Source organism: Lathyrus oleraceus, chromosome 4 (genome assembly GCF_024323335.1).
Source record: "Lathyrus oleraceus cultivar Zhongwan6 chromosome 4, CAAS_Psat_ZW6_1.0, whole genome shotgun sequence".
In the NCBI taxonomy this organism is placed as follows: Eukaryota; Viridiplantae; Streptophyta; class Magnoliopsida; order Fabales; family Fabaceae; genus Lathyrus; species Lathyrus oleraceus.
In genome coordinates this window covers 7,459,416-7,481,346 of record NC_066582.1, presented here as the reverse complement: position 1 = coordinate 7,481,346, position 21,931 = coordinate 7,459,416, and positions in this window count along the sequence as shown.

Here is a 21,931-nt window from a genome sequence, read left to right as displayed (position 1 = left end):
ACGCTGTATCTGAGGATAAAAGATCAGAATGGATCATACGCTAGATCGTATCTGAGTAGCAGAATGAGCCGTCCATTAGGCTGTATCTGATGATAAAAGGGGTAGTCATACGCTAGACTATATTTCAGAATGTACCGTACGCTAGGTAGTATCTGAGGGGATGAATATCCAAATGGGTCGTACGCTAGACCGTATTGGAACAGATGAAGGAACCATACGTTAGGCTGAATCAGAATGAGCCATACGTTAGGCTATATCTGATAATATTTGTATATGTTGTATTTGCAATAAATGTCTGGGATGGGCTTAAAGATGCCATCATTAGGAGGATATCAGAATGCTTGTCAGAATGAATATTCATATGGATTATATCTGAAAGATGTACCTGAATCTTGAATGTAATCGATAAAGATATCAGTCTGAATGAATCTTTATTTTGACTGTATCAGGAGGATAATTAACCTGGAAAAAAAAATTAGCCTCATGCCATATCATGATGCATGAGATGTTTTATGCTCTTGAAAATAAATGTGAATATTGCATGCATGCATATGCTGTGAAATGATGCATGAATGAATTATGCGTCTGAAATTTTTTGCCATGGGAAAATAAATCCTAATATTCTGGTTGGAGATATTTGTATTGATGACCCTTTCTTAGCTAGGGATATTTGATTTCTGTCTGATGGTAGAAATATTCAACAGAACCTGACTGGGGATAAAAGAGATGACCAGTCTGTCTAGTAGTGCCAATTTCTTCTGGGAATAACTGGTTTTGCTGGGGAATAGGATTTGCAACCGGATTTGTTAGAACGCATGGTTAAACCTTATCCTTGATCCTAAAGTCTTTTAGTAATTGCTATTTCTATTTTATGCATGTATTTTTGGTAAACATCAATCATATTCAAATGCATATATTAATTCGAATTAAATCAATGGACGTTTATGCAAACAAAACGGAGAAAGTAAAATAAAAGTATCTTTTTGGAAATAAAATTGTATTGATTTTGAAAGAGGGCCTATAAACAAGCAATTTTAATACAAGGAGACAGAAATCCTAGTAAGAGGAAATTGTCAAGAAAGCAAAGAAAAAAACAGCTATGAAAAAAAAAAGTCCTATTGATTTTAATTCTACTACTGCTATTATGTCTTCAAGCATCTCACCTCTTGCTGTCGAATAGAAGTGATTGGCTTGTTCAGTCTCTTTGACTTTGGTGAAGCTGACCGAGAACGGGACATAGTCATACGCTTTAATCCCTAATTTTTGCCTGGACCGCCTTTTCAGGTTTTCAGTCCACCAGGATACCCTTTTTTGCCCAAGCCGCCTTTTCAGGTTTTCGACTTGCCGGGTGTACACTTTTATATGTTTATCCCTAATTTTTGCCCGAACCCTTTTGGTTCGCCGGGATGCCCTTACTTTTGCCTAGATATGTCGACCTAGCGGGTCTCTTTTATGCGTAGTATTTTTTAACTATGTTCGCGTTCACGGGATGCGGGAAATCTTCGTCATCCATTGTAGCAAGCATCATGGCTCCACCAGAGAATACCTTCTTAACTACAAATGACCATTTGTATGTGGGAGTCCATTTGCCTCTAGGATCACCTTGTGGTAGAATGATATGCTTTATCACCAAGTCGCCAATTTGATACACCTGTCTCTTGACTTTTTTATTAAATGCCTGGGTCATGCGCTTCTGATATATCTGTCCATGACAAACAGCCGCAAGTCTCTTTTCATCAATCAAATTTATTTGATCGACTTGAGTCTGAATCCATTCATCTTCATCTAAGCCTGCATCTTTCATAATTCTTAGAGAGGGAATTTGAACTTCCACTGGTAAAACGGATTCCATTCTGTAGACTAAAGAGAAAGGAGTTGCACCTGTCGAAGTCCGTACTGAAGTGCGATAACCATGAAGAGCAAATGGTAACATCTCATGCCAGTCTTTCTATGTTACTGTCATCTTTTGTATAATCTTCTTAATATTCTTATTAGCAACTTCTACGGCGCCATTCATCTTTGGCCGGTACGGAGAAGAGTTATGGTGTTTTATTTTGAACTGCGTGCAGAGTTCAGTAATCATCTTGTTGTTCAAATTAGTACCATTATCAGTGATAACTCTTTCAGGGATGCCATACCGACAAATAAGACTATTCTTGATGAACCGTGCCACCACATTCTTGGTGACAGAAGCAAATGAGGCTGCCTCTATCCACTTTGTAAAGTAATCAATAGCAACAAGAATGAAACGATGTCCATTAGAAGCAGTAGGTTTAATCTTTCCAATCATATCAATGCCCCACATTGCAAAGGGCCAAGGGGCTATCAACACGTTCAATGGAGCAGGAGGTACATGTACTTTGTCCGCATAGATCTGGCACTTGTGTCAAGTTCTGGAGTGATGGTGGCAATCAGCTTCCATGGTAGACCAATAATACCCTGATCTCAGAATCTTCTTGGCCATCGTATGTCCACTAGAATGAGTCCCAAAAATATCGTCATGCATGTCTTCCATAATCTTTTCTGCTTCCTTTTTATCCACACAGCGAAGCAAAGTTGAATCATGATTACGTTTGTATAATACTTCATTACTCAAAAAGAATCTAGCAGAGAACTTCCTCAGAATTTTTTTGTCATTAATGGATGCCCCTTCATGGTATTCCTGAGTTTCTAAATATCTTTTTACTTCGTGGAACCAAGGTTTCTCTTCTACTTCATCAGCATTAAGTTCATAATAATATGCTGGTTCATCTAATCGTTCAATGGTGATCATGGGAGCTTCATTGTCCCATCTGACTCTGAACATAGATGACATGGTAGCCAATGCGTCTGCCAACTGATTCTCTTCTTGTAGAATATGTTCGAAATTAATCTCTTCAAAGTATGGGATTAATGTCAACACCCGCTCTCGATAAGGGATGAGATTCGGATGTTTAGTGTCCCATTCTCCTTTGATCTGACTGATTACTAAGGCTGAGTCTCCGTACACACTCAAAAACTTGATTCTCAGGTCTATAGTAGCTCTGAGTCCCAAAATACATGCTTCATACTCAGCCATATTATTGGTACAATCAAAACATAGTCTAGCAGTGAAAGGCGTATGGCAACCCTTGGGAGAAATAATTACAACACCAACACCATTGCCCAATGCATTAGAAGATCCATCAAAAACCATAGTCCATCGGGATCCTAGTTCGGGTCCTTCATCCGGTCCAGGTTCTTCATAATCAGTAACAAGCATAACATCCTCATCAGGGAACTCAAAATTCATAGATTGGTAATCCTCAACTGCTTGATGAGCCAAATGATCAGCTAACACGCTTCCTTTGATTGCTTTCTGGGTAGTATACTGGATATCATACTCTATTAAAATCATCTGCCATCTTGCTATTCTTCCGGAGAGAGCAGGTTTCTCAAATATATATTTGATAGGATCCATCTTAGAAATCAATAAAGTGGTATGATTCAACATATACTGTCTTAGTCGGCGAGCAGCCCAAGCCAAAGCACAACAAGTTTTCTCAAGCAGTGAGTATCTTGTTTCACAGTCGGTAAACTTTTTGCTAAGGTAGTATATTGCATGCTCTTTTCGACCAGACTCGTCATGTTGCCCCAGCACACACCCCATTGAATTTTCTAACACGGTCAAATACATGATTAGAGGTCTTCCTTCAACTGGTGGCATCAGAATTGGAGGTTCTTGGAGATACTTCTTGATTTTGTCAAAAGCTTCTTGACATTCATCATTCCATATTATCTCTTGATTTTTCCTCAGTAATTTGAAGATGGGTTTGCAAGTAGCAGTCAAATGGGAGATAAATCGGGCAATGTAATTCAAGCGTCCCAAGAAACCTCTGACTTTTTTATCTGTACGGGGAAATGGCATTTCTTGAATAGCTGTCACCTTAGCCGGGTCAACCTCAATTCCTTTACTACTGACAATAAATCCCAAGAGTTTACCGGATCTTACTCCAAAGGTGCATTTGTTCGGGTTCAATCTCAACTTGTATTTCTTCAACCTCTCAAACAGTTTGTATAAATGATCGAGATGTTCTTCTTCAGTATGAGATCTGGCTATCATGTCATCCACATATACCTCTATTTCATGATGGATCATATCATGGAACAAAACCACCATATCATGCTGGTATGTTGCCCATGCATTCTTTAAACTGAATGGCATTACTTTGTAACAGAAAGTGCCCCATTGCGTCACAAACATAGTTTTCTCCATGTCTTCAGGTGCCATCTTAATCTGGTTATAACCTGAGAATCCATCCATGAATGAGAATACCTTGTGTTGAGCGGTGTTATCTACCAGAACATCAACGTGCGGAAGTGGAAAGTCATCTTTGGGACTTGCTTTATTCAAATCTCTGTAATCTACACACATTCGCACCTTACCATCCTTCTTTGGAACTGGTACCACATTAGCAACCCATTGAGGATAAGAAGTAACAGCTAGAAAACCTGCATTAAATTGTTTCATAACCTCGACTTTGATTTTCTCAGACATTTCAGGACGCATGCGACGAACCTTTTGCTTAACAGGATGACAATCTTCCTTCATCGACAAACGATGCACTACTATATCAGTATCCAGTCCTGGCATGTCTTCATAAGACCAAGCAAAAATCTCTACATAGTCATGTAACATCTGAATCAATCTTTCTTTGACACTGTTTTCCAAGCCTGCTCCTATTTTGACTTCTTTCTTGTCTACTTCAGTACCCAGATTTACAATTTCAATTGATTCCTCATGCGGCTGTATAGTCTTTTCTTCTTGCAGTAACAGTTTGGCAAGCTCTCCAGGCACTTCGCAATCTTCCTCACTTCCATCCTCGGCTTGGTAGATCGTATTTTTAAAGTCATAATTAATAGTAGCAGAATTATTATCAACAGGATCCATAATGGATATGGATCTGCAATTTGTTACGTGAGTGTTGTCGCAACCCGAAAAATACCGAGGTGCGAAGAAACAACCGGCGAGAAAGAAATGACAGAAGAGTCGCCACCGTGCGTTATTTATCCCAAAGGAGGGAAAGGAAACGCTCGAAGTAAACCTGGAGAAAGGAAAGGAAAAGACAAGGTCTCGCAACCAAATCTTGGGTTCGGGAGTCGATTATGCGAAGGGAAGGTATTAGCACCCCTACGCATCCGTAGTACTCTACGGGATCCACTCTTGTTGTTTCTTGTCTAAAGGGTGTGTGTTTATCTAATGTACTATTTACTAAAAGGGTCAAGAGAAAAAATGACTCGCACAGATATCGCATCCATTGCATACGTATCTCATCTGAATATGAGAATCAGAGTCTTCGTAGCTCGGTTACCTATGGGTTAAAGAGGAGTGTGCTCGCTAAGACGTCGCGTCTTATGCCTACGTATCTCATCGGGAATGAGAATCAGAGCAAAACGTAGTTCAGCTGACTACGGGAACAATGGGTCTCGATTGCAACTAGGGCAAGAGAAAAGGAAAGTCTCGATCGCAACGAGGGCGAGAGAAAGGGAATGTCTCGATCGCAACGAGGGCGAGAGAAAGGATCGCAACGAGGGCGAAAGCAAACAAGGATTAGTTGTTAGTTGTTAGTCAAACTCGGCAAGACATCGCATCTTGTGCCTACGTATCTCATCTGAACATGAGAATCAGAGTTGCCGTAGTTCGGCTCACGCACGCCAAACAAAACAAGACACCTACACACAAAAAGGTGGCAAACATGGAGCCCGACTGCCAATCACTGGACTTACATCAGCATCCGAACCAAAACACACACAAAAGGGCAAACGTGGAGCCCGACTGCCAATCACTGGACTTACATCAGCATCCGAACCAAGCAAACACACACTGGAACCCGAATGCCACTCGATGGACTTACATCAGCTTCCAAGCACACAACAACCAAACAAGTTAATAGGGAGTCGGGAACTCGAGCCTATAACTGTCAAGCACGCACACAAAAAAAGGGAAAAGTGCCCGGAGTGGTCTCGCACGACCACCTGCCTACATACCTCGTCTGGAACAAGGATCAGGGCGATGTAGTTCCCCTTGATAGGGGTTGCCATCTGAATATGGACTTAGAAAAGGAGGACACCAGTTGTGTCAAAGGAGAGTGGGCGATGTGTTCACATCCTAGCAGTAGGTGTCGCAGCTCGCTGAATCGAGTCTTAGGCAGTTACCTCTTTGCAATAGGACGGACTACATGCCACAAGATTGGAGACGCTCGGAAAGGTCTAGAAGTAGGGAAGCTCTGCCCTAAAGTTGTCATGCAATATGTACTTAAGTGTTAGGATTTACAAATGGGAATATCTACCTAATGTTAGCATGCAAAAGGATATGGGAATCCTACCTATGTTATCATACAAAGGGTTCTATCTAATGGGTGCTACCTAATCGGAACAAGAATCGACGAATGGAGCAAGGAGAAGTGTTAGGGATAAAGGTAGATGGCGATGCATAAAGCAATCGGCTTACAAGGTTGATGGCGATGCATAAAGCAATCGACTTACAAGGTTGATGGCGATGCATAAAGCAATCGACTTACAAAAGGGTGGATGAATACGTGCTGGTTCTGTTAGGTTTTGAAAAATGATTACTCGACGTTGGATCGAGGTTTTGATCTTGTTTTGAAATGGTTATCGAATGTTCATTTTAATTCTTGTATTAACAAATGAATAAAGAATGAAAGAATAAACATTATACATTTCATGGGAGAGGGATACATTTGTTATGAATGGGGGTTGTCATGGCAATCAAAACAATATAAATATATGCCTCATACATCATACAAGTAGGCCACAGTTGATCAAACAAGTAAGGTATAAACAAATATATAATCGAATCAAATAATCAAAGAATGGAATAATAAAGCATTAAACAATGTATGAGTGTAAGTGCAAAGAACCGACTCATTGTAAGAAAGCCCAAGAGTAAGCTATGTGAGGTTGATGGATTTCACTAAAACATAAGCATGAGAAAAATGAATGATAAAAGAAAAGAAATGCCCTATGTGGGTATCGAACCCAATACCATGGGGAAGATGAAATCACTTTCCCTCCACTGGACCACAAGCTGTCAACTGTTGAGTCAACAGCGATCCAAACCTATAAACAAAAACTAAAAAAAAAAACAGAAAAAACAAAATAAACCAAACTAAAAAAAAAAGAATGGACTTGGGGTGAAAGAAAGGCCCAACGGTCATTTGGACCGGGGCGGTTCATTGACCCAAGAGACCCCAAATGGGTCGGATTCCGCAACCTTTCCTCTTTCCATGGGGAGACGCGTTAGCAGGAAAAATCCTTCCATTCTAACGGTCACATGTGGGGAACCAAGTAAAGCCTTTGGGAAAACGAAGCAGCAGATCATTGGGCAGTGGCATACATTTATTACTTTTGGCCTTTAAAGATTTGTTTTGGAAACAAACACAAGGCTGAATACGAAGCAACTTGCTTCGCCTCATCTTCTCCCATCTCAAATCACAACCATCCCCAACACAGAACAAAGTCAAACTCTAACAGTATACAAAAATTAAACTCTAACAGTATCCAACCCTAGGTACTGAGACGGAACCAAAATGCAGATGACAAAACAAATTCAAAAACCTAATCCACAAAATCAAAGCCTCGAATCATCGATACGAAAGAGAAATACGCATTTGAACATGGAACGACGAAAAGGAGAGAAATGTACCGGATCGGAATGTCTCAGAGATGAACGAGTAGGTACGCGCCCCCTTCTCTGCTTTCTCCTTCGAAATCAACACTTTTTACAACTTCCGTTTCTGCTTTCTTGTCGTCGAAAGAAGAACTTTAGGTTTTTTCTTTCTGAGTTGTAGCCACCGATTTTTCTTTACTGATAGCCTCTATTTTTCCGCCTCCAGGGTTTTTGTTGTGCTCTAAGGTTTTGTTGTTGTGCTCTCCTTTTTTTTCTCCGCCTCCCTTTGATTTCGTCTCTTTCTCCTTTTATCCTCTACAGATTAGGGTTTCGTTGTTGTATGGTCGATTAAAACAAACATCTCTGCAAAGTCCTTTTGCTGCTCAGAAACGGATTGCCTCTTTGATGCTTGTTCAGGAAAAGGTAATCTGAATCTGTGCTTTTCCTTTTAATTTTGTCTGGATGCCAAATTGGGAACTCTTGAATTTTCTGATGTTTTAAAAATTACTGTGAGCTAATTAACCTTTACCTTTTTACTGCAGTGAAAATGGTGTCGGATGAATTTCAATTTTGGTTCTAATAGTGTCCTTTAACATTTCTTCATGAATCCCAAAGTGAGAGTAAGAATCAAAGTAGTAATCAACGCTGGTTTTGTCATTTGAATCAACAAGTTCGCAACCACCCATGGATTGGTCAAGGTTGGAAGTTTCAGCAGCATCTTCGATAACTTCATCAGTATCCTGGAATCGAAGATGGTTGTTGTTGGTGATGGTGTCCATGTTTGGTAGGTTTAAGTTGGTCTGTCTGCTGATAATCATGATTACATCCATATTAAGGCACATCTCGTGGTGTGGATGGATAGGATATGTGTTTGCACTAAGCCTGCATAATTTATGCACTGATTTGTTCTTGTTTCTGGTTTTGAGCTTGTGCAGGTCCGGCATTGCAGCAAGGCACGACAAGGCAACTGGCTTGGCAACGTGTTGTGTGGACTGCAGGTATTGAGCACAATCACCGAACCATACTCATGGCATGTTATCTTTGTTAATTGGTGTTAGTAGTGAACTGTTAGTATACTCTTTGTGATCACTAATTGCTTGATATTTGATGATGGACACAGATGTTGCAGGATACATGGCCAATGCCCCTTGCTTTCACATCCAAGTAAACTCACTGTGTTCACAGTTCAGGACAATGACATTAGATTCAGTAGCGAGCCTCGACAGGATTTTAGACTTGGTTACCGTTTTGTTGGTGCAGGACTTATCCCTGTGATGGCTTTGGAGGTTTGGCTTGGCTTCAATTAGTATGCAACCTTGGAGGGTGGTTTGTTTTCACTGCAACCTGACTGCTGACATTTGCTTGGTGCAGTATTAGGCTACTTGGACTTGGCATGATATTGTTTGAGTCTTCCTGCCTTTATCTGATTTGGCTTGGGATTTTCTCACTTGTCTGTTATAATCGTCTTCTGTTTTCTGCAGCAGCGAACTCAGTTCCTCTAACTGTCCATTTTTTTTTTGTGTCTGTTGTAGGTTCAGGTCGTATGGTTCATGGTAATCTGCTCATGCTGCAAGTGGGTTAGATGCAGGACCTGATTTTGATGTGTGATTTATGGTCATGTTTCATGAGCTACCACAAGGCTGGTAATATACAAGACTTCTGAGAGAAGAATAAAGCATGCAATGCTGCCTACAAATTTAAATTTGTTAATCATGTAACAGGACCCGCAGAAAACAATGGATATCCGTCTCCATATCCCAAAGCCCACATGAATGATCAGCTTCATCTGTACAGAGTGGACAAAAGGGCTACCGATTCTAGTCCTGACAGAACTGAGCATACTCACAGCTGCTCTATCCATCAAGAGACATCATTCCACATTTGAGTTAGGTGGACGGATAAGCAAGCTGCTCTGCTCTGGTTGTAAATTTGAACTTGTGCCAATGTAAAACATTAAGTTTGGCATATGACATAGATTCAATTATCTGCTTAATAACATTAACTGGTAAATAGTGTCTTGATGTATCTAATATGAGGCCATGAAAAGGAAATCTAGGTTTGCCTTGGATGGACCAAGGTGCCTTGTATATTTGTACGGTTTTTGTTGAATAATCAAAAGAACACAATTGGCTGAATGTCTCTAATCCACGCAATGCACCAAAAACAGTATTTGCCTCAATGGTCACTTTGCCAGAACCAATTGCTTTTGTAATGAACAAATTATAGCTTTCATCCACTCCAAGTTGAAGCTCTTCAGTTTTGTTATGAACAACGACATTCAACTTATTAACACCGTAAGCAGCTTTGTCTGTTCTAACAAAACCGAAGCTGTAACCGTTGTTAGCAGCGTTTCCGATGAGAGAGAGTGTTGGATCAACGGAAAGAGTCTGATTACCGAATGAGAATTTAGCAGGGAGAGGCCAAACGAAAGGAAGTGAGAATTTGGCTGCGAATGATTGAGAAAAGAAGAATGTGAAAACAATGATGAGTAATGTGGGTTTGTAGCAGCAGCACCAACCCATGGTTGAACCTTAACTTTACTAGAGAGAGAGAAATGGTTTGGTTTGGTTTAAATTGGTTCCAAATAGATAATGACAATGGATATGGATTTTGGATATGGAATGAGAGTTATGGCCAGCCATTTTAGTGATTAGGGATGACCAATGACATAGGGTTGACTTTGGTCAAAGTTGACCAAAAAGTCAACTGTTGACCAAAGTCAACAATTGGTCAGAATTGTCAAGACTTGTACCCCCCTTTTTTTATGTAAAATCAAATGTGATGGTTTAGAAATGATGTGAAATGAATTGAAATGGTTTGAAATTGATTTGAAATTTGGTTTTACCACTGGTTTATTTATGACTTAGATGTTTGACTTTTGAAAAATAACTTGACTGATAATGTACATGAACAAGGCCATGAAATGAGACCATAAGGTTAAGGTTTTGACAAAGTATCCATGAACCAATAACACGACTAGCAAGTGGCTTGAAACACAAGAAGCTTGATTGTTCAGATGACCAAGACCAATCCTCATATAAAACCAAAGTAAGGTTAGGCCAAGCATGCTAAACAAACATAAAAGATTCAGGAGCAAAATCGGGGTATGACAGTTGCCCCTATTTAAGCGTCTTCAACTAGAGAAAATGAAGCAGGACGCTCTTCACATGATCGTAGTGGGAGATGGTTAAATACTAAGAAGACCCGGATTTTGATCTTGAATCCCTATGAAATAATTAACCATGCCCGTCAGAAACGGCAAAGAAGCAATCCCAAAAGAAGAATCCGTCTGGTACGGTGAAAATCGGTCTGAGTACCGAAACAGGAAGTTGACCTGGATACCAAAATAAATGGTAACACAGGAATACCCATGGCCTGAACGCCACACATTAGTCTGAACACTAAGCATCGGAATATGAGAGTATCAATGTTGGTCTGATCACCGGAAATCTGGTCTGAACACCACTTTGATTTAGATATCGAGAAAATTGGCTTGAATGTCACATCGGTCTGGATACCGCCTCGGTCTGAACACCGGAAAACTGGTCTGAACACCACAAGTTCTTCGTCCTGACTGTTGAGAACTTCTTCGATCTGAAATCGGAAACTGGCCTGAACGCCACATCGGTCTGGATACCGCCTCGGTCTGAACACCGGAATGCTGGTCTGAATACCATAAGTTCTTCGTCCTGATTGTTGAGAACTTCTTCGATCTGGAATCGGAAACTGGCCTGAACGCCACATCGGTCTGGATACCGCCTCGGTCTGAACACCGGAATGCTGGTCTGAATACCATAAGTTCTTCGTCCTGACTGTTGAGAACTTCTTCGATCTGGAATCGGAAACTGGCCTGAACGCCACATCGGTCTGGATACCGCCTCGGTCTGAACACCGGAATGCTGGTCTGAATACCATAAGTTCTTCGTCCTGACTGTTGAGAACTTCTTCGATCTGGAATCGGAAACTGGCCTGAACGCCACATCGGTCTGGATACCGCCTCGGTCTGAACACCGGAATGCTGGTCTGAATACCATAAGTTCTTCGTCCTGACTGTTGAGAACTTCTTCGATCTGGAATCGGAAACTGGCCTGAACGCCACATCGGTCTGGATACCGCCTCGGTCTGAACACCGGAATGCTGGTCTGAATACCATAAGTTCTTCGTCCTGACTGTTGAGAACTTCTTCGATCTGGAATCGGAAATTGGCCTGAACGCCACATCGGTCTGGATACCGCCTCGGTCTGAACACCGGAATGCTGGTCTGAATACCATAAGTTCTTCGTCCTGACTGTTGAGAACTTCTTCGATCTGGAATCGGAAACTGGCCTGAACGCCACATCGGTCTGGATACCGCCTCGGTCTGAACACCGGAAAACTGGTCTGAATACCATAAGTTCTTCGTCCTGACTGTTGAGAACTTCTTCGATCTGGAATCGGAAACTGGCCTGAACGCCACATCGGTCTGGATACCGCCTCGGTCTGAACACCGGAATGCTGGTCTGAATACCATAAGTTCTTCGTCCTGACTGTTGAGAACTTCTTCGATCTGGAATCGGAAACTGGCCTGAACGCCACATCGGTCTGGATACCGCCTCGGTCTGAACACCGGAATGCTGGTCTGAATACCATAAGTTCTTCGTCCTGACTGTTGAGAACTTCTTCGATCTGGAATCGGAAACTGGCCTGAACGCCACATCGGTCTGGATACCGCCTCGGTCTGAACACCGGAAAACTGGTCTGAATACCATAAGTTCTTCGTCCTGACTGTTGAGAACTTCTTCGATCTAGAATCGGAAACTGGCCTGAACGCCACATCGGTCTGGATACCGCCTCGGTCTGAACACCGGAATGCTGGTCTGAATACCATAAGTTCTTCGTCCTGACTGTTGAGAACTTCTTCGATCTGGAATCGGAAACTGGCCTGAACGCCACATCGGTCTGGATACCGCCTCGGTCTGAACACCGGAATGCTGGTCTGAATACCATAAGTTCTTCGTCCTGACTGTTGAGAACTTCTTCGATCTGGAATCGGAAACTGGCCTGAACGCCACTTCGGTCTGGATACCAGGAACTGGCCTGAATGCCGGAAAATTCTTCATGTCTATCAGCATCGGCGAAGATAACAAAACAGTGATACGTGAGCCGGCACGCATGCCAAAGACCTATGCTGGGGATAACAATCGAAAGATTGACCAAAGAGTGCCTGAGATATATTATCTGTAGTCGTCAAAATGTAGATAATACACTCGCATGGAAGATTATCCATAACCGGGTTGCAGGTTGTTAAATGAATAATCGACCGAAAAGAAAAGCCACGGGGTACCAGACTAGGCATGCAAAAGATGACCAATCAAAAGAGGATAAAGTTGCTAACTCGGAGCAAATACCCAAAAGAAAGGGGAAGACCCACTGGGGACAATACTGCTTGATCAAGGCAAGTATCCAAAGGGGACAAGACTATCAATACCGCAAGCTGGATACTGATAACTGCAAGGAGGGGATTACATCTACCGGTTTGTAGGCAGAAAACCACAGAAAGGTAGCCAGTCATCGATAGGATGAGCACAAAGGGTTAACTCTGCTAGGGGATGAAAATGGGATTTTACAACTACCAGTTAGTAGGTAGAAAACCACAAAGATAGGACTTACAACTACCGGTTCGTTGGTAGAAGCCACAAATTCTGCCGAGGATAAGATGAATGAGTGCCGGTTAAATTAGCGACTATTCATTTATGCCCCAGGGAAGCACGGGCGACAGCCAACAGGAAGCCAGATTAGGATCGATCCAAAAAGGCAGACTGAATCAGGACTCATCCTAATGAGGAAAGAACTCAATAGGGAAAACCCATCCCATTAGGGAGGGAACGGAAACAACCGTCATCCACGAGGATGTAACTCAGTGGGGAGCGCAGAAGGAAATGGTAGACACTTTCTGCTTAAGGGGTAGACTCTACATGGAGAGATCAGACACACCCACTTCTGCTAAGGGAATGGACCCAAGCTTGCAAGATGCTGCCAACTTCGGGGAGTAACACTGCTGGGGATACCCACTCAACTAAGGAGTCACTTGTTGGGAAAACACCAACTTCTCAACCATGCTGATGAACCCAATTCTGAAGCCGATCCAATGGCGCGAAGCTAAACTCTTTCCAACAACCCAAACTCGGTTGGTCACCACGGCCTAGGGCTAATGGATATGTTTGCAATGTTGATGCATGAGTTTTTTTTGTTTTACACAATGCCCCATGATCATGGAAATGCTATGCACTAATGATGCAATATGTTATGCTTATCTAAATGATGAATGCATAAACACACGTCTCCTCCAGAGACAACACCGGGGAACTCCAGGAACTGTGCTGAGGATCTTATAATCACGTCAACTTCCACCCTGCTGGGGAAAGACAAACCTTGCTGGGGATGCACTCCATCGAACCCGAACTGCTTGGAGATTGCCCTGCTAGGGGAGGCAACCCATTCTTATCTCTACTGGGGATGATTTTCTCCGAACCCGATCCGCTTGGGGATCTCACTGAGGAAAAACCATCAACACAAACCCTACTGGGAAGGCAGTAACCTTCAGGCTCGCTGAGGAGACACTGATCTCAAATCTGTTAGGGAGGATCTACTGGAGAGATCTGTATCAACAAATAGCAGGAGACAACCATCAACAGATACACGGCAACAGCTGCATCATGAGTATCTGAATGCTATGATTATGCATGCATGCATGATACCTAAGAATGTATGATGAATGCTGACAAACAAACGTGCTCAACACACAGGTCCGGGAATCAACCATCCGGTACCACTCTTCCGGAGGGAAAACCAAAGTCACCAGAGAGACGAGAAAATCCATTGGAGACTGGGATATCAGGGAGCAACACCATCCTGCAGGGGAGGAAGGCCACCAGAGGCTTCCGGAGGGATTGTCGGTCACAACCGGAGAACAGAGCTCAGCATACAGGCGGACGCGCCATGACCACTCGTGCTGGAGATCAGAGATACCAAGGAGCAACCAGATCTCTGATGAGGATAGATAGGCATTGATAAGGCTCATCATGCCAATAACTCCGCTGAGGAATCTATCTGAGGGACATGATGGAGTATTGGGATGTCAATTTGCAAAATACTGAATCTTCCAAAGACAAGCACCTACGCCGGGGGAAAGAGGAAGACTACTCTGCTGGAGAGAGGAAAATTGAAGTCTTCAATAAATGCTCTGCCTAAGACTGCCCCGCAAAAAGCGTCCAAACAGCAAACTGACTGGGAATGCCCCACGGTAGGGCTCAAACAAACCTATACTGGAGATGCCCCACAATAGGGCTAACAGGGATTTGGAAGAAGAATGTTGTACTGCCGGGAACATGAAAACAACTTCAACCAACGCTGCACTGAGCAACCTCGCTGAAGGGAAACCATGAAAAGGTTCTCCAGGAAAAAGATACAGTTATGCTCGAGATACGAACAATTGTCTTACCTGTTGGTAATCATACCACCCTCGGGAGAGCACTGCGGATCTCCTAAGTATCCTTCCATCATTGTGAATGTTCACTTTGTTTGAGAACAATTTTGAAAAATTTATTTATTTTGAAAAACAATGATACTTTATCAATTAAAACATGCAAAACGTTTATTGAGTTGAAACAAATAAGAGTGCAAATAATTGGATAAAAGCTCAAATTGATGTGATGGAATGGTAGTCTGCAAAGGGCGAGACTCCATAGATCTGTACAAGTTTGAAATCGGTGATATATATTGGAGAGGGCTACATTGAACATAATGACCCTTCCTCTACCATTCTGAATTTTCGATGTATTCAGAGCTTCAGTCGACAACGAATCGAGAATCCCTGACGGATGACAGATATAGAGCACAGTCTTGTCAAGATGCAGTTACTTGCCAAATCCCTAATTTTTGCCTAGATTGCCCCAGTGTGAGGTGCTCAATCTAGCGGGATGCGAATTCTTTTTTTTTTCAATGTCTCTAACTTTTGCCTGGATCGCCCTTTCGGGTTTTCAATCCACCGAGACGCTCCTTTTTGCCTAAGTTGCCCTTTGGGGTGTTCGACTTAGCGAGCTGTTTTGTTTTTTCTCTTTTAGGCGAAGTATTTCTTGACTGCATCGGAGTTCCCAGGACGAGTGAACTTCTTCATCCATTGCTGTAAGTCTCAGAGCACCGCCTGAAAAGACTCTCTTGACAACCTATGGGCGTTCATAGCTTAGGGTTCACTTGCCCCTGGAATCGGGTACGAAAGACAAGACTTTCTTGAGCACAGGGTCCCTCGGAACACACGAGGCTTGACCTTCTTATAGCGTGCTTTCGTCACTCTCCGCTGATATAACTGACCATGACACATGGCAGTTAATCTCTTCTTTTCGATCGAATTCAGCATCAGTCAACTTGGGACTTTGAGGGTGCTATTTTTTCTTTTGTTTCTTTCTTTCTTTCTTTTGATTCTGATTTCTTTTGATTTTGCACCCTCTTCTTTCTTTGTATTTTCTTTTTTTTCTTTTTCTTTTATGCCCCAGTTGGTTGTTCTGCTGATTCTCGAGATACAGCTGAGTGATCTTCTTTTCTTGCTCAAGAAGTCGGGAAATCTCGTCAGGAATCCCTTCAACATCATCTTCTTCCGCTTCGAATACAGGGAATTCACAATTGGGAGATGACGTCAGATCATTGTGTTCAATGGGTTTAAGAAACAACCTGCATAATGATTTTGATATGAAAAGCTTTTTGGAAATCAAACAAGACAATCGTTATGCAGATGAAAAGATTGTTTTTATTCCTGTTTTTAGGGTTTTTTGTGATCACCAATTTCATGTAAAAAGTGAAAAAGGAAAACAATTGGAAAAAACAAATGTTTAACATGCATTTATTTGAATGAAAATATCATTGCACAAAATGTTGCCAACAATGTCATCACTTCTCCTTTTGGCATGGGAGAAGGGTTTTTAAACAAAGTGATTATCACTCTGACTTCTGAACAACTGTAGGAACACCCACAGTGACCCATTTGTGATAGATCCCACCAGGGATAACAACTGTCAGTATCCTTTGCATCAGCAACTTCTGCTTTTGAACAAACCTCTTCGTTGAAGACCTCAGAAGAATAACCATCACCAACCCGGGACTTGCCGTCTTCAAGCTTGATTAACACGGGGACCTAAGTCTTCAAAGCTCGGAATCCCTGACCTCACAAGGTCTTGAACCTTCATCTTTAGCTGGAAACAACTATCTACATCATGACCAGGAGCACCCGAATGATACACACAATGCTGTTCAGGTCTATACCACCACCGAGGGTTGACGGATATGGGCGGCGGGTCTCTGGGAGTAATCAAGTTCCGCTCTAACAGAGAGGGATACAACTCTGTGTATGACATAGGGATCGGATCAAAAAATGATCTTCTTCCTCTCATTACTCGTACTAGCTTGATTATCATTGGGAGGCCGGTAAGCCTGCTGCTGAGGACGATGTTGTTGATGCTGATATTGCTGAGTTGGTCTTCTCTGTTGTTGTTGAGTTTGAGTGGCTGGAATAGTCACAGCAACAACTTGCCGATACTGTCCTTTGTTCACGCTCCTCCGACGGTGCACAACGTTTGTTTCACCCTCTCCCCTTCTGGGTGCCTCAGAGGATGGCTTTTTAGAACTTGAAGGATTTGAAGAGCCAGGATGGCGAACCGGAGCAAGGGTTGCTCTGACATTAACGGTCTATGTAGCAAGGGGCTGTCCACTGATTATAATACCCCTCAAATCTTCACCCACGGCGTAGTTGTTGACTGGAATGGTGACAATAGTAATTTGATAATTGACAGGGACCCTCTCTGGTGAAGCACGACTGGGCGGCAGAATCACAGCTTCCTGTCTCTGGGCTAAGGCACGCAGCTCCTTTTGCCCCTGAACAACTTCTTGCATCATGGTCATGAACTGGGCCATGTTCCGCCCTCATCTCAGCCAACTCAGCTTGGACTTGATCCATACTCCTCTGATGATTCAATCTGGTTGCGGTGCGGACGATGATCAACAATCCCGTCTCAGTCAAAACCCAGAGTGAGAAGTCTCTCCCAAGCATGTCTGCAATGCAAGGATGATATGTGCATGATATGCATATGATGCGGATGCTATTTTTTCATGAATGATCCTGAAAAGGATATGCACATGCGAGTTAACTTTTTTCATGCATTATTATTTTTTGGAAAATAAACATGCTATGATGCAAATGATGGAGCCAAGACTGGCAGGCTGTGCATCTCGGCACACAGGATCCGAAGCTTCGGCTTGAACTCTGATCGCAACCATCTGAAACCCAAAGTCAATCTGATCAACTGGCATCTGAACCCATGTCTGGAGAACTGAGTCACCATCTGAGTGAGCACCCACAGATTCAGCCCAGGGATCCGAAATAAACGGAACCCGCTGATAAACCACGGACAGAACTCCGACGTCCCAGAAATAAACGTCCATAAATTTGGCTGAACCTAAGTCACCATCACCGCACCACTGGCAGAAACCGTATCTGTAGAGATCAAACCCTCCCCTCACAGGTAGGTTCTAAGAACAGAAGTTTGTCAGCTTCAGCCCTTCAGTCGAGAATAATACGTTTACCACTGAAGGTTTGGCATTATTTCGGGATAAAAGACCTCCACTGACTCCTCTCAACAGGACATCCTAAAGCAAGTTCCCAGTCTCGGGGTCCTCGGATTGAGCAGCGAGAATGCGCCCACCAGAGCTAACATAATCACGTCTCGGAGGAGAGGCCTCGACTGAGTTCTCGGGAAATGGTCACCAGAGTCGACAATTTCTAGAGGAACATCATGTCGTTACGGAACATCCATAGGACATAATATATCCAAGAGAAACCTCGTCTGGGTGTGGTTCTTCATGAACGACTTAACGTAGCAACATGCCACGCAAGCCTCATGAACATCCACTCTAAAATCTGTGTGTACACTCAAGCCTGGGTAATGGGCTTACCTCTCATAGAACACCCCACCCCAATAAACAGATAAACAGCAGCAGATACAGCAAACATATGTACATGAATGCAATAAGGTAAAGCAGGTAAATGCTGAAAATAAATAACTGTACAAAAGAATAAACACCCAACAAACAAGAAACCTACAAAAGCTAGGAGGGACTCGCTTAGGAAAACCGGGTCCCCAGCAGAGTCGCCAGCTGTCGCAACCCGAAAAATACCGAGGTGCGAAGAAACAACCGGCGAGAAAGAAATGACAGAAGAGTCGCCACCGTGCGTTATTTATCCCAAAGGAGGGAAAGGAAACGCTCGAAGTAAACCTGGAGAAAGGAAAGGAAAAGACAAGGTCTCGCAACCAAATCTTGGGTTCGGGAGTCGATTATGCGAAGGGAAGGTATTAGCACCCCTACGCATCCGTAGTACTCTACGGGATCCACTCTTGTTGTTTCTTGTCTAAAGGGTGTGTGTTTATCTAATGTACTATTTACTAAAAGGGTCAAGAGAAAAAATGACTCGCACAGATATCGCATCCATTGCATACGTATCTCATCTGAATATGAGAATCAGAGTCTTCGTAGCTCGGTTACCTATGGGTTAAAGAGGAGTGTGCTCGCTAAGACGTCGCGTCTTATGCCTACGTATCTCATCGGGAATGAGAATCAGAGCAAAACGTAGTTCAGCTGACTACGGGAACAATGGGTCTCGATTGCAACTAGGGCAAGAGAAAAGGAAAGTCTCGATCGCAACGAGGGCGAGAGAAAGGGAATGTCTCGATCGCAACGAGGGCGAGAGAAAGGATCGCAACGAGGGCGAAAGCAAACAAGGATTAGTTGTTAGTTGTTAGTCAAACTCGGCAAGACATCGCATCTTGTGCCTACGTATCTCATCTGAACATGAGAATCAGAGTTGCCGTAGTTCGGCTCACGCACGCCAAACAAAACAAGACACCTACACACAAAAAGGTGGCAAACATGGAGCCCGACTGCCAATCACTGGACTTACATCAGCATCCGAACCAAAACACACACAAAAGGGCAAACGTGGAGCCCGACTGCCAATCACTGGACTTACATCAGCATCCGAACCAAGCAAACACACACTGGAACCCGAATGCCACTCGATGGACTTACATCAGCTTCCAAGCACACAACAACCAAACAAGTTAATAGGGAGTCGGGAACTCGAGCCTATAACTGTCAAGCACGCACACAAAAAAAGGGAAAAGTGCCCGGAGTGGTCTCGCACGACCACCTGCCTACATACCTCGTCTGGAACAAGGATCAGGGCGATGTAGTTCCCCTTGATAGGGGTTGCCATCTGAATATGGACTTAGAAAAGGAGGACACCAGTTGTGTCAAAGGAGAGTGGGCGATGTGTTCACATCCTAGCAGTAGGTGTCGCAGCTCGCTGAATCGAGTCTTAGGCAGTTACCTCTTTGCAATAGGACGGACTACATGCCACAAGATTGGAGACGCTCGGAAAGGTCTAGAAGTAGGGAAGCTCTGCCCTAAAGTTGTCATGCAATATGTACTTAAGTGTTAGGATTTACAAATGGGAATATCTACCTAATGTTAGCATGCAAAAGGATATGGGAATCCTACCTATGTTATCATACAAAGGGTTCTATCTAATGGGTGCTACCTAATCGGAACAAGAATCGACGAATGGAGCAAGGAGAAGTGTTAGGGATAAAGGTAGATGGCGATGCATAAAGCAATCGGCTTACAAGGTTGATGGCGATGCATAAAGCAATCGACTTACAAGGTTGATGGCGATGCATAAAGCAATCGACTTACAAAAGGGTGGATGAATACGTGCTGGTTCTGTTAGGTTTTGAAAAATGATTACTCGACGTTGGATCGAGGTTTTGATCTTGTTTTGAAATGGTTATCGAATGTTCATTTTAATTCTTGTATTAACAAATGAATAAAGAATGAAAGAATAAACATTATACATTTCATGGGAGAGGGATACATTTGTTATGAATGGGGGTTGTCATGGCAATCAAAACAATATAAATATATGCCTCATACATCATACAAGTAGGCCACAGTTGATCAAACAAGTAAGGTATAAACAAATATATAATCGAATCAAATAATCAAAGAATGGAATAATAAAGCATTAAACAATGTATGAGTGTAAGTGCAAAGAACCGACTCATTGTAAGAAAGCCCAAGAGTAAGCTATGTGAGGTTGATGGATTTCACTAAAACATAAGCATGAGAAAAATGAATGATAAAAGAAAAGAAATGCCCTATGTGGGTATCGAACCCAATACCATGGGGAAGATGAAATCACTTTCCCTCCACTGGACCACAAGCTGTCAACTGTTGAGTCAACAGCGATCCAAACCTATAAACAAAAACTAAAAAAAAAAAAGAAAAAACAAAATAAACCAAACTAAAAAAAAAAGAATGGACTTGGGGTGAAAGAAAGGCCCAACGGTCATTTGGACCGGGGCGGTTCATTGACCCAAGAGACCCCAAATGGGTCGGATTCCGCAACCTTTCCTCTTTCCATGGGGAGACGCGTTAGCAGGAAAAATCCTTCCATTCTAACGGTCACATGTGGGGAACCAAGTAAAGCCTTTGGGAAAACGAAGCAGCAGATCATTGGGCAGTGGCATACATTTATTACTTTTGGCCTTTAAAGATTTGTTTTGGAAACAAACACAAGGCTGAATACGAAGCAACTTGCTTCGCCTCATCTTCTCCCATCTCAAATCACAACCATCCCCAACACAGAACAAAGTCAAACTCTAACAGTATACAAAAATTAAACTCTAACAGTATCCAACCCTAGGTACTGAGACGGAACCAAAATGCAGATGACAAAACAAATTCAAAAACCTAATCCACAAAATCAAAGCCTCGAATCATCGATACGAAAGAGAAATACGCATTTGAACATGGAACGACGAAAAGGAGAGAAATGTACCGGATCGGAATGTCTCAGAGATGAACGAGTAGGTACGCGCCCCCTTCTCTGCTTTCTCCTTCGAAATCAACACTTTTTACAACTTCCGTTTCTGCTTTCTTGTCGTCGAAAGAAGAACTTTAGGTTTTTTCTTTCTGAGTTGTAGCCACCGATTTTTCTTTACTGATAGCCTCTATTTTTCCGCCTCCAGGGTTTTTGTTGTGCTCTAAGGTTTTGTTGTTGTGCTCTCCTTTTTTTTCTCCGCCTCCCTTTGATTTCGTCTCCTTCTCCTTTTATCCTCTACAGATTAGGGTTCCGTTGTTGTATGGTCGATTAAAACAAACATCTCTGCAAAGTCCTTTTGCTGCTCAGAAACGGATTGC